Source organism: Eptatretus burgeri, chromosome 15 (genome assembly GCF_056783735.1).
Source record: "Eptatretus burgeri isolate ZD-2024b chromosome 15, Ebu_testis_v1, whole genome shotgun sequence".
Taxonomy (NCBI): Eukaryota; Metazoa; Chordata; class Myxini; order Myxiniformes; family Myxinidae; genus Eptatretus; species Eptatretus burgeri.
The window spans coordinates 21,518,897-21,533,058 of NC_140975.1; positions in this window are offsets into that span (position 1 = coordinate 21,518,897).

Below are 14,162 nucleotides of genomic sequence, written 5' to 3' on the forward strand. Positions count from 1 at the left end.
AGATTTTGGTCAAAGTCTCTTACAAACTCGCTGGTCAGGCCTGATGTTTGACATGGTGATTTGGGCAGGAATTAGTGATTTTTTTTCCAGAATGCCGGTGATAACTCGCAAAGTACACTACGACCGAAGTCCACTGATGACCGATGCTGGCAGACTGGTCCTCCAGATTAACATCCTTCTGATGGATGGCACACTCATTGGTTGACATGTATCACCCTAAATCCGAAACATCAGTGTGAGTCAGTATATAGCTGGCTCAACATTCAAATCCGTGCTGCATTGATGAAACTCGAGTGTGAATTCCTCTCAGCTATTTTGCCAGCCCTTCAGTTGTAACTAACTTCACCTTTGCAATTCCACAGGTTTGCCTTGACCTTACCAACAGACATCATCTCATATTCCTGTGTCTGGTGCATACGAAAGGAAACACTCCGCATCAGCAATGCAACAAATGCAAGTGATGACGTATGTTCTACACAATGACGGCTCCAAGATTGGCGTTTTTAAAAATACAGCATCGAGGCTTGTGGAAGCGCTAGAACACACAACGGATCAAGACAAAACAGAATGAAGAAAACAGCAGAACAACACAGCAGGGTTGAGGGACAAAATGGAGGAAGACTTGAAAAAATAAGCGACATGAGAGGAAGGGGAAGACATGATGGATACAGCTGCTAAATCACGATAATAAAGTGCAAGGAAAACTGGATATACGGAAGGAGTTTGGCCTGTGAAGGGTTGATGGGGGTGGAAAAGATCATGGTTGTGGATAGGGAATGAGCTGAGATGGTGGTGAACAGCCGCCTTGAAGCGCTGAAGGGAAGAATGAGATTGAAGAGACTGAGGTTGAGTCGGTTCCACAGGTAGGACAAAAAAGGAATGAATGAGTGGAGGTGAGCAGTGATCCTAGATTTTGTGAGTTCCACCAGAAGGAAGTACCTCCATGCAGAAACCTGGGGCAGAGAGGGGGGGGGGTGCAGACAGCACAGAAAGACAGAGACCACTGACCTGTCTTCCTTGTGAAAGTAATAGGCCTAGTGACACAGCTTCATCATATGATAGTCAAGTTGAGTAAGGTGTGAGGCAGGGGCACCAGCTCAGTGGGGAGAGCAGTGCTCCATCAAGGTGCAGATTAAGGTTTTGTCGATGGATAGGAATTCAGGTGTGCCAAGAAAGGACTTTGCACGACGGAGGATGCCTGGTCAACTGGCTTTGGAGGCCAACTTAAATATGTGGTTTTCCCAAAAAAGATCATGGCTGAAAGTGAAAAGCAAACATTTGAGTGACTGAACTTCTTCAAGAGGTTTGGTAAGGAAGTCGATCGAATGGTCCACCCAGACAGACTTTTCACAGATACAGAGTGAGAGTGAGAGATTTGTTAGGATTTGATGACATATTCCAAGTGTTTGACAAGCTTGTGATCCTATCAAAGTCTGCAGAGAAGGAACAGGCTTCTGCTTGCTTATCTCTCTCAATGATGGTGGATGTTTGGCAGAGGGTGAAGTCATCAGCAAAGAGATCAAGAGGAGGAGCGGCCGAGGATTTTCCAGAGAGTCAGACAGAGATCATTGATGAAGATCAGGAAAAGGACTGGACCCAGAACACTGCTTTGAGGCACTCCATCCTTGACAGGGAGAGGAGATGACAATATTCTGTTGAGAGCTACACGTTGCCTAAGAGAGCAGAGGAAGTCAGCCAAGAATGGAGATGGCCTTGAATGCCTTAGGCAGACAGTTTGGAGAGTAAGGCCTGGAACAAGCTATGCCTGGAGAGGCGTGCCTGATATCATTTCAGCCCTGATCATCTTGACTGCAAAAACCTTCAGTCAGTTTGCATTCTACACCTGTATGCACCTTTGAACTTTCAGGGTTTTATATATTTTATTACATACACTACTATGGCGGATCTTTGGATACGAACCCCCATTCACTCTGTTCTCTACCAGACAATGAAATCCCATATTTTGTATCGAAAGCACGAGATGCATCTGGAGAGGTGGTCCTGCACACTCCCATGTGTATGTCATAAATAGATGGCTCACCCTAAGATGCAATTTAAAATCTGCCACCGGGAATAAAGTTGAAACACTTGTCGACCAGACGAGGGCGATACAACACAAGGGTTCTACCAGAACCCTCCTCGAGCTTGCACCATCCCCCCTCTCCTTTAACTTTAACACATCCAGATACTTGTACAAAGGATTTAATACCCAGAGGCACAATCTATGCGAAACCTGCTGCAGCTTAGTCATATATCATTTCGGGGGGATGATGGAGGTCGGGATCATTAGGATCACCACCCAAAACAGCGACGTATTTATCATGATCAGATGGGAATACAAACACACATCATCAAGCGATCATGGGGGAACAGGATACTTGCACTTATTGGTTTATGAGTAACAATAAATAATCATAATCAATATATAAAGATCATTCGAACCACTGACTCACTCACTCACTGACTGACTGACTGATATTAATATTTGGTGCCTTCCGGGTGATGTAGAAAGATGTAATCTTGTGTGCCGACGAACATCAAAACCGATGCACCGGGAAAAATGACAGAACGGTCAGAAAGCATATGTAAATGAAAATATAAATTAACCAATGTCACCCGCAGGGTGACCGGTATCTTGCCAAAAGGTGACCACGTGTGACTTCTTTAAGGTCACACTGAGGTGAACAGAGCTGCTATCCACCAGGAGCGACTCCTTGAGGAATATCAGCCTACGAGAGATTCCGATGAGAATCGTTCTGCAGAGTAACCATGAAAAATATGCTTTTGCCTCATAATGTCACCAAATGACGTCATAATGTCTCAAGCTTGACATATCTAGAAAGCACTCATTGAGGTGTTCAATTTGAGGTACTACACGATATGGTTCCTAAAACTTGAAAATTTGACCTTGGGGTCAAATATGCTTGACCTGAGGCGCGAACCATGAAGGTCAAGGCCAATCGCCACCAAAAATTAATCAGCTGAGCGCCAGACCATGAACTATATTCCCATGAAGTTTGAAGACGATCCGATCAAAATTACTCAAAAAATAAGGGTTTCGTCGACTCCCCTGATTTGCGACAAAGTGACCTTGACCTTTGACCTTGACCTTCAAAATTTTGTGCACTGAAAGGGACCTCTATAGGCCTCTGATATGCGAAGTTACAAAAATTTCCAATGATAACTGTGCTCTGCAGAATTTTTTATATATGATTACAGACAAACAAAAAAAAACAAAAAAAAAAAAACATACAAGCTGACTAACATATCTTGCAAAAACTTCGTTTTGGCAAGATAATAAATGAAAAATACATGAATGCAGGTGAGCGAGCCAAGACAATGGGAGGAGGAGATTGGGACCATACTCTGTGCAGATCGTTAGTGCTGCCGAAGCAGTCTCCTTGGCTATTGGACACAATCCTGGACAGGTCGCCCCTCCGACACAGGATATCAGCATGTTGGCACTCATTTTTCCAACTTCGGAAGGATGCCAGGTCGAGTTAACCCCACCTGGTATTAATTCAACAGGTGGGCGGGATTTCAACTCAGGACAGTAGGATCCAACGCCTGCCACCCGAACCATTAGGCCAATACCAGGCATGGCAATGGGGAAGAACAGTAATTTCACGTGCCAACCGACATCAAAGCCGATACACCAGGAAAAATCACAGAACCGTCGGAAAGCGTCCCTAAATGAAAATATAAATGAATGGAAACAAATAAATGAATTTTTTTTAATGCAGGTGAGTGACTTGAGACAATGGGGAAGCACGGTAATTTTGTGAAGCCGATTCACCAGGAAAAAAAAAATCACAGAACCATCGGAAAGCGTCCGTAAATGAAAATAAATTAATGAAAAAAAAAACAAATGCAGGTGAGTGACCCGATACAATGAGGAAGCACGGTTAGTTATCTATCTATAATTCCAGCAATGTGTGTGTGTGTGTGTGTGTGTGTGTGTGTGTGTGTGTGTGTGTGTGTGTGTGTGTGTGTGTGTGTGTGTGTGTGTGTGTGTGTGTGTGTGTGTGACCGCTGTTTCTAGACAACCGCTGGTCCGATCTAATTGAAACTTGCCAGGTATATTGCTGGGGACCTGAGGATGTGCCTTTTCAAGGTTTGATATTAATCGGACAAGTGCTTCCCAAGTTATGGCCATTTATTTACCAAACCAATGATAGACACGTTGTTGCGTGGGCGTGGCCGATGGGGAAGGGAAGCTCAGCTGCGTTCGCCATTACGGATTACAACGTACGGACTTCCGGATACATTACGGGTTACAACGTACGGTCTTCTGGATAATGATGACTTCGTGTATTCTAATAATTTCTCAATTTCTTATGCGCATTTATAGATAAACACAATGCCCCAAGTTATGATTGTTTTCATATTAGACGGTGTATAAATTTCGGTAACATCAGAGTGATGGTATGCTCAGAACCAGGAAGTAAATTTTTTTTCTCTCTTCTCTTTTTGTTTTTCCTTGCACGACATTGCGAAAAGGTAAAATACATTGGCGCTAATTGAATAATTGGGTATTAAAACTAAATTGCGAATAATCGTAACTGCGAATAATATTCGAACTTCTGGGCCACGCACGTATGGGCACTCGAGAGCGAAGAAACGGCCTGCATGGTTGTTGTTTGTTGCTCGTGGTTTGAATATATATATATATATATATATATATATATATATATATATATATATATATATATATATATATATATATATATATATGTTTTTTATGATTATTATTATTTTTTACGGCCACGTCCTAGTCTATCTATAATTCCAGCTGTGTGTGTGTGTGTGTGTGTGTGTGTGTGTGTGTGTGTGTGTGTGTGTGTCTGACCGCTGTTTCTCGACAACCACTGGTCCGATCTAATTGAAACTTGCCAGGTATATTGCTGGGGACGTGAGGATGTGCCTTTTCAAGGTTTGATATTAATTGGACAAGTACTTCCCAAGTTATGGCCATTTATTTACCAACCAATGACAGGACACGTTGCTGCGTAGGTATGGCCGATGGGGGAAGAGAACCTCAGCCGCGTTTGCCATTACAGGTTTTTTTCTCTTCTCTTCTCTTTTTCCTTGCGAAAAGGCAAAATATGTTGGTGCTAATTGAATAATTGGCCATTAAAACTAATAATTTATCAAAACGCTGGCAGATACAGCAGCCGCATTCTTGCCCTGGACGAGGAAACAAAGAAGAAGCGCCGTTTCTTCAGCAATGTTGTTTATTAAGAGGTGCTAACGAGATAAAGGTGCGCACATGGAGACAATTTTTATTATTATTTATTTATTGAAGAAAAATTGTTCCGAAAATAATTTATCAAAAAAAGTGCACAACTTTTTTTTGTTTCCAATTGTCAAAACGGTGTGGCCTTGGGAAGTGTTAAGGAATTCAGCTCTACTCAACATGCTTGCCAACGAAATACATCTCAATTTGGTGGTAAGCTTTGCAAACTATTTTTTTTTAAACTATTTTAAAACTAAAAAAATTCCAACATGGAATAAATACATAATGACACTGTACTTTCAGGTCTCCTACAAATCCTACCCTGTCACTTCACCGTGACGTAGGAGTGGCAATGGTCAATGGCAGCGAATGCCATGGCTAGCAAAGACAGGGAGGTAAACTTGATTTTAATTTGGATTTTAATTAACTCTGTGTGTGTAAGTATCACAGCAGTTGTTACTTCAATGAAAGCGATAATTCGTGGAATGATGTGAACATTCCGTACGGGCACGCACCACTTCCGGATAGTGATGACTTACTGTATTCTAATAATTTCTCGATTTCTTATGCGCATTTATAGATAAACACAATGCCCCAATCCAGTCGTCGTTTACAAGAGCGAAGGAACGGCCTATGTGGTTGTTTGAAAGTTTGTTTGTTTTTGCACGTATGGCCATGCACGTACGGGCACGCGAGAGCGAAGGAACGGCCTGTGTGGTTGTTGTTTCTGGCACGCGGTTTGAAAGTTTCTTTTTTTTTTGGTTTGCACGTACGGCCACGCACCTACGGACATGCACTAGTTTCTTACAATGTGTAAACATACCCTGCAAGTAATTGTATAATTATGTAGCGCTTTTAGCCTAATGGATACAGGGTGCTGAATGTGCTTGTGACATGATGCTCTGTTCGTGATGATGTGGTACCATATTGAGTTCACCATTTCTCAGTTGACGACAGGATGTATTTGCTAATGGCAATTCCCATCTAAAACCTCTGCTGTGTTTCATATTCGTCCACGAAATGTGTGACGCTTTGGGGGGTGGGTGATTAAGTTAAGGGTGTCAGCGATAGCTCACCGACTCTTCACAAAGGACACCGTGGAATGTTTAATGTCGACCAAATAATTATACCGACAGATTGGAACACTTGGTTTTTACTTCCATCCGAGGGACGGCACATACTTTGATGAATCACCTTACCTGTGAAACACCAGGATGCCAGTTTATAGCTGGGTCGGGATTCGAACCCAGGCTAGAAAAGCTTTTAGAGGCGGGTGTGTGCATACTTCTAAGTCATCCTGCCAGCCCCATCAAGCAACTAGAATGGACACTCAGTGGAGAGCATACCTCCGCCAGGCTGATCAGTTTACGTTTTGTATCCCACTGATAGGTCAGATCTGGATTCGGACCTGAAGCAAAATCGAATCGGCTTGTTCATATTACCAACCCAACTCATGCACCAAGTTTTTGAAATATCTTGCGATATATCGTCTCTCTCAATGGTGATGAACCGCTCAGACCTGGAGTTGGCTTAACGGTTAAGGTGGTTGGATTAATATCCAATGGTCCTGAGTTCAAACCCCCTGTTGGGCCGTTGAATTAACACCAGGTGGGGTTCAATCAGCCTGTCATCCTTCCGAGGTCGGCAAGAACGATTACCAGCATGCTGGTAAAAGAGGCACTGCATCAGTGGTACATCTGTGACCCCAGCCAATGATGCTACTCGCAGCCTTATTCTGCACACAAAGGAGGAAAGAATCACTTAAACAAGCTCAAATGAGCTAAGATCCTCGTCCTCTTAATGACGACGTCATAAAAACGAATATGACGTCATTGTGATGTATCAGGTTTGCGATAAATTATCTGTGCTAATGTCCGGCTTGATTCCCGCAAACAAAATTCAAACAGCTTGCCCAGTTTCGGAGATAATGGTATAGGCGATTTCCATCAGCGGCGATATTATAACGTCAACTTTTATTCTAGGAAGAATTTCCAAAATCGGAGATGGTTTCTGCCTGCGCGTGGGCTTTCTGCATATACATGGCAAGTTTCACGAAGATCCGATGAAAACTCTGGCTTGTGAAACAAAAAATGTCAAAAAATAGGAATGACGTCATACAAATTGATATGACGTCATAGTGATGTATTATATGTGCGGTAATTCATCTCTGCTAATGCCCTGTTCGATTCCCACAAACAGAATTCAAAAAGCTTGCCTAGTTTGAGATAATTTTTAGGCTATTTCCATTAGTGGAGAAATTTTGACATCATAACTTTTTTTTCTCGGAGGAATTTTCAAAACCGGAGATGGTTACTGTGTGCACAGGGTATTTTTACATGTATATGCCAAGTTTCAGGAAGTTTCGATGAAAACTGTAGGTTGTGAAACAAAAAAGTCCACAAGAAGAAGATGAAGAACAACAACGTGAGTAAGACTTAGAGATCCTCCACGAGGATCTAATAATAATAAATCCTAATATCTGGATCCAGATATTCACCAAAACCTAATCAATTCGTCCTTGCCACACACCCAACCTGTCCACCAAGTTTTGTCTGAATCTGTCAACAACGTTTTGAGATATTCTGCTCACAGACAAACAAACACACAGACAAGCCGGTAGGTGGCGATGGGTCGCCGAGCATGGAAACTATAAGATATAGAGCCAAATGGATGTCATATAGCGGATAGGGAATCACCTTAAGATTATGCATATCAAATCTCATCCAGTTCCATCTACTGATAACTACTCGGTATCCATTTGAATGAAAAGTACCGAAAATGCGGTTTGAAATCGGAAATCCCCAAAGTTCGAGGGGGTGCTGTGGGTGAACAAAGATCAAAATCGAAAATCCTGCTCGATCGTTTGTGCACAATGTATTCCAGACGATTAGTGTGAATTTTCATGACCATCCGACCATAACCCTAGGAGGAGTAGCATTTGGCGTGAAGGAACCTCCAGCTCTCGCATATTATCGATTTTTGCACTAATTGACCTTTGACCCCTGACCTAAGCGAAATCGGTCAATATGTCCTGAGGCAAAGTTGTAGTAGTCATTGAGTACCATGAACCCTCAAAGTTTCATTCGTATCGATGCACTCACCTGGTCGCTCGGGCGTGAACGGTACCGATTTTGAAGGTTTTTCGGTTGTTGCTGGGGAACCAAAGCGTTCCTTGCAACCATCACAATTTCCAAAGCACTAGGTCATAAGATGTACCTACCACCCGAGTTTGGTCAAAATCCGCCCACGTTTACTACCAATTATGCTGATGATAAACGAACAAACAGACAGAATTACTGACAATAAGGGTCACCTATTTCGGCAACCCAACACCTATGGGTGAAAACATAACGTCAGTCCACCTGCGGTGGTGCAGGTAACAATGTTATTAATATGGAGCTCTCATTGACACTTTAAAAGCATTGTGGAGAATATCTGAGCATGAACTGTACTTCATCCCTGTTTAGTTCACCGTATTTGGAGTCAATTTTGTCTTTCATTCAGCATAAATATTATATACTAGCAAATACAACCCGTCACTTCTCTGACGGTAATATAAAGTTCGTGGTGAGGGAGAAAGAGGCAGAGGAGGAAGGGAGGGAGAAGAGAGGGAGTCGAGGTTGAGAGGATGTTGGGGAGAGAAAGGAGAGAGTTTGGGAGGTGGGGTGGGGGGGCTATGCGGTGTGAGGAAGGGGGAAGAGAGAGGAAGGTGGGGAGAGCGATGCATCACCAAATGTCACTGTACACGCTGGGAGGGAGGGGGGCAAGGATAATGGGATAGAGAGGAGGGGGGGGAGTGGTGAAGGGGAGAGAGTTTGTGAGGAGGTAAGCACGAGTGGAGGGGATCTCGACTTCCATTTGGTCGTGGGACTTGTGGAGAAGGTGGAGGGGATATGACAGGATTGAATGAAACGGGGTAAAATAAAACAGCACGTTAATGCAGCATGCGGATGCTGTCGGGAGATTCCATGGGGGGTGGAAAGGGGAGGGGGTGAGCAGAAGAGGAAATGAATGGAAGGCAGGGTTACGGGAAGGGATGGCAGCATGAGGGCAAGGGAAGATAAGGCAGTGTGAGGGGAATGGAAGGCAGTGCAATGGGAGAGGAAGGCAGCATGAGGTGAGGGCAAAGGGAGAGCAGCATGAGGGGAGGGGAAGGGAAGGAAGCATGAGGGGAAGGGAGTGGAAGACAGCATGAGGGGAAGGGAAGGCAGCATGAGGGGAGGGGAAGCCAGCATGAGGGGAAGGGAAGGGAAAACAGCGTGAGGGAATGGAAGGGTGATAAAATGTGACCAAACAGCAACATTTTATTTTTAATCGCCATGTTCCATATAAAACCTGGCAGAAGCATTTAAAACCCATGCAATATACCTGGCAAAGGCCTGCCTGGATGCATGCATGCTCACACATGCAGCGACCTTTACACCCCTCCAGTGGGCTCACTCCAAATCAGATTCGTACATGCTATACTATGGGGAAGCAGTTTTAAATTCAAAACTAAACCGTCAGTCCTCAACAGTCCCTTTAACAGAGAAAAAGGTGGTGGGGAAGCCAGAGGAGGGGTGGGATAGGCGTGAGAACGACAGAGGGGTGAGAGAGAGGGGAGGGTTGAGACAGAGGGGAGGGGGAGAGGGAGGGGAGATTCCGGCAGATGTGATGCCCAGTTTAACGTCCATCTGAGAGACCACACACACATTTATGAATCACCCTGCCTGTGAAACACCTGGATGACAGTTTATAGCTGGGTTGGAATTCAATCCCAGGCACAACAGCTTAGAGCAAGCATGCGTACCTCTCGGATATCCTGCTGTGATGTGGTGATTCATTGTTTTGTCACAACTGAAAACAAACTTTACTCATCGTAGTCATCTAATTTATTTTGCCTTCCATACTCCATATCGAACCATGGTATCACCATCATAGCGTGAAGAGCACGTGCTAAGTCGCTTCACCAAGTACTCCAAAGAAACGGTTCAAGAAACTTTTAAAACTGAAACGTTTAATTTTCCATCTGTATTTATCTATGCTGAAGTGATGGGTTGTACAATAAAAGAAGATCGCACAAAAAGGAGAAACATCGTGAAAAATAAAATTGCACATTTTCAGAGAGCAAACCACCATCCGACACAACACATGACAAAGCGGGGGCAGGCGAGTGGCCCCTGAACTTTGTTCAAGTCAATCGATATACATTATTCAGTGACAGTGTGAATATTTTAAAGTGCTTACCAAGTGGCTTAAGCACTCAAGGAAGCACTCCAACCAAACGGTTGATAAGGAATGACTGGCTTGGCAAGCGATTAGCAATCGACAATCCGTCATATAAAACATCTCCCGGAGATGCCCAAATTGTGAAACTATGTCTGAATTTTACAAATGAACACTTTTATCGACAGTCAGAACTGCTGCCAAGTTCAATTCTGGAGCTTAAATTTTGAAATTCAGCTTAGTTTAAGAGATTCTAGAAATTATGGCATGTGCGGAAATGAAATAAAGCTGTGAATGCAGGCATCTCCGGGTGCTTATAAGCAATGCAATGTATCCAGCAATTCATAGGTGTAATAATCAGGCATTCAATGATATGAGTGAGGAAGGTGAAAAGAAAAAAATAATCGTTAAGAAATTATTGGGGCCTGCCAAGTCGAGGCATGGTTGTGCAGTCCAAAAAAATGGCAAATTTAGACCCCACCAAGGGGGAGCAAGTTATCTGAGGATGCACTTGATCAAGAATATAATTAAATAAGGCCGTTAATTATCTTCAAAAGCTGTGTTTTAATGAACCCAAACCCCAATTCTCACTCTTGCACTTCCTTGGAGTTCCCATAGTATGCATGCAAAGTTTTAGGCTGCTAGGTTTCATGGTTTTGGAGTTATGGAGGAGACACACACAAACACACATTGACATTTATTAGTATAGATTAGCCCCCACCGGACTTCGTCCAAAACAGGGGCTTATGGATTTGGTCTCAAATTTTGTGTCTATGCGTGCTTGGATGCGTCCGCAACCAGATTTACCTCCGCCACCTAAAGGTGAAGGAGGTTGTGTGTTTATCCCTGTCTGATTGTTAGATTTCGTAAGTATATTGATGACTTCCGTCATCTGTTTGTGTGTTTGTTTGTGTGAGTGTTTGTTTGTTTGGAGGCACGATAACTCGAGAACAGAAGAAGCTACCAATGTCAAATTACACCACGTGATTCAGGAGGATGATGGCTAGTGCTGATTAGATTTTGGTCAAAATCGGACAAAGGTCAATTTCACAGTGAGGTCAAACATTCTATTTTTGATGGTTTGGTACAGAATCATCGTAGAAACTTCTGGTTCACGTCGCTACCTTCTCTCGAGACAGCTTTTATAAGACAAGGTCAGAGGTCAAATTGACGATTTCGTAAGTACCAGTCTATGACTGCTTGCTACTTACGAAATCTTTAGATTTCGTAAGTATATTGATGATTTCCGTCATCTGTTTGTGTGTTTGTTTGTTTGTGTGTGTGTTTGTTTGTTTGTAGGCACGATAACTCGAGAACGGAAGAAGCTACCAATGTCAAATTATACCACGTGATTCAGGAGGGGACGGCTAGTGCTGATTAGATTTTGGTCAAAATCGGTCAAAGGTCAAGGTCACAGTGAGGTCAAACATAATTCCGTAAATTCATGTGGAGAAATGGAGTATTTTTGCTTCGGTCGACGTTACGAGTTATTTTTAACTTCGATTTTAATTTTGTCTTTGGTTTTTGCGATCGCTTAGGACGCTTAATACTCGGTTGTCGAAATTCTGGTAAAAATCAGGTGTTTTGGAGACGTTTTAAGATTGTATAAAAAATATTTCACTCGCCGCGTCACGGCTCGTCACATGGTGCAGCACGCTTGAGCAGACGCGGCGTTGAGTCATGTAAAGGTTTTGCGTGTGCGCGCTGACGGTGTTTTCCATAAAGATGGTGTTCAAAAGTCATTTTTTATCCTAATAAAGGTTATCGTCACATGCCTGACTCGCTAAGCCGTAGGATTATGTTAAAAATTGTTGATGGATGGCCGAATATTATGGTTTTGTGACTTTGATAAAATAATATTAAATAATTGCGTGGAGAAATGGAGATTTTTGCTTTGTTTGACGTTACGAGTTCGTTTTAACTCGGATCGCAATTCTGTTTTCACTTTTGGTAATGGCCAAGTATGCTTAACACTCGCTTGTCGAAATTCTGGTAAAAATCGGATGTTTTATGAGATTTATGTCGGGTGTCGTGTCTGAGGCTTAACTGAAGATTATGCTAACGAGGGGGATTGTAACACACGGCATTACGTGCTCGTTTTAAAGTCAATTTCCATCCTGTTTTCACTTTTGGTAATGGCTAAGTATGCTTCATACTCGGTTGTCGAAATTCTGGTAAAAATCGGATGTTTTATGAGATTTATATCGGGTGTCGTATCTGAGGCTTAACTGAAGATTATGCTAATGAGGGGGATTGTAACACACGGCATTACATGCTCGTTTTAAAGTCAATTTCAATCCTGTCTTCAATTTTGGTCATGGTTAAGTGTGCTTAATACTCGGTTGTTGAAATTCTGGTAAAAATCGGATGTTTTATGAGAGGTTTTGTACAGAATCATCGTACAAACTTCTGGTTTGCGTCGCTACCTTCTCTGGAGACAGCTTTTATTCGACAAGGTCAGAGGTCAAGTTGACGATTTCGTAAGTAGCAGTCTATGACTGCTTGTTTGTCTGTTTGTTTGTGTACAGGATATCTCAAAAAAGTTGTGAACAAATCCAGATGAAACTTGGTGGACATGTTCGGTGTGTGACAACGACGAACTGATTAGATTTTGGTGAAGATCCGCATCCAGGTCCGACTACTAGAATTTTTAAAATGATTCTTCACCATTGAGAGATAGGGCCAAAAATGATATATAACACGATATCTCAAAAAGTTGTGGACGGATTTAAACAAAACTTAGTGGACGCGTTGGGTGTGCGACAAGGAAGAATTTTTTTCAATTTTGGTGATTATCCTAATCTTGATTTGGATACGAGAATTATTTAATTTTTATAGTGATTCTTCACCAGAGATTGGGCCAAAAATAATATAGTACTGCATGATATATCAAAAATGTATTGGGCCTGATATGTTCTCGTGGATCAGACATTACATGGCGGAGGTATGCGCTCTACCGAGTGCTCTTCGAGTTCAGACATGTCCCCATCCATCAGAACCATATTCTCTACAGAGCATCAGTGCTGCCACAGTCGTCTCCTGGGCTATTGGGCACAATCCTGCATGGGTCCCCACTCCAACACAGGATACTCAAATGGCTTAATCATGTCAGCAAGCTGGTTGGTACTCATTTTGCCAACCTCACAAGAGTGACAGGCTGAGTCAACTCCACCTGATATTAATTCAACAGCCAAGCAAGATTCGAACTCAGGATCCAAGGATCCAAAGCCCACCACCCTTACCATTAAGCCAACACCAGGACATGCATGGACTGTTTTTATCTGAACTTGAAACAAAGACAACACATGATGGTGTACATACGCACATCATTTTGTTTCACGATGAGATCAAAGATGGCCGACTGGCAGCTATTTTATTTGAAAAAAAACTTCGTATTGAACTCGTCCTCAACCATTTTTCGGACATGCATTTACTGATCTTGTTCAAACTTGGGACACAGATAATGAATTGTACATTGGGACATACTCTGTGCAGAGCGGTGGTGCTACCGAAGCAGTCTCCTTGGCTATTGGGCACAATCCAGGACAGGACGCCACTCCGACACAGTATACCAGCATGCCGACACTCATTTTGCCGACCTCGGAAGAATGACAGGTTGAGTGAACGCCACCTGGCATTACTTCAACAGCTGAGAAGGATTTGAACTCAGGACCCGAGGATCCAAATCCCACCACCCTAACCATTAAGCCAACACCAGGCA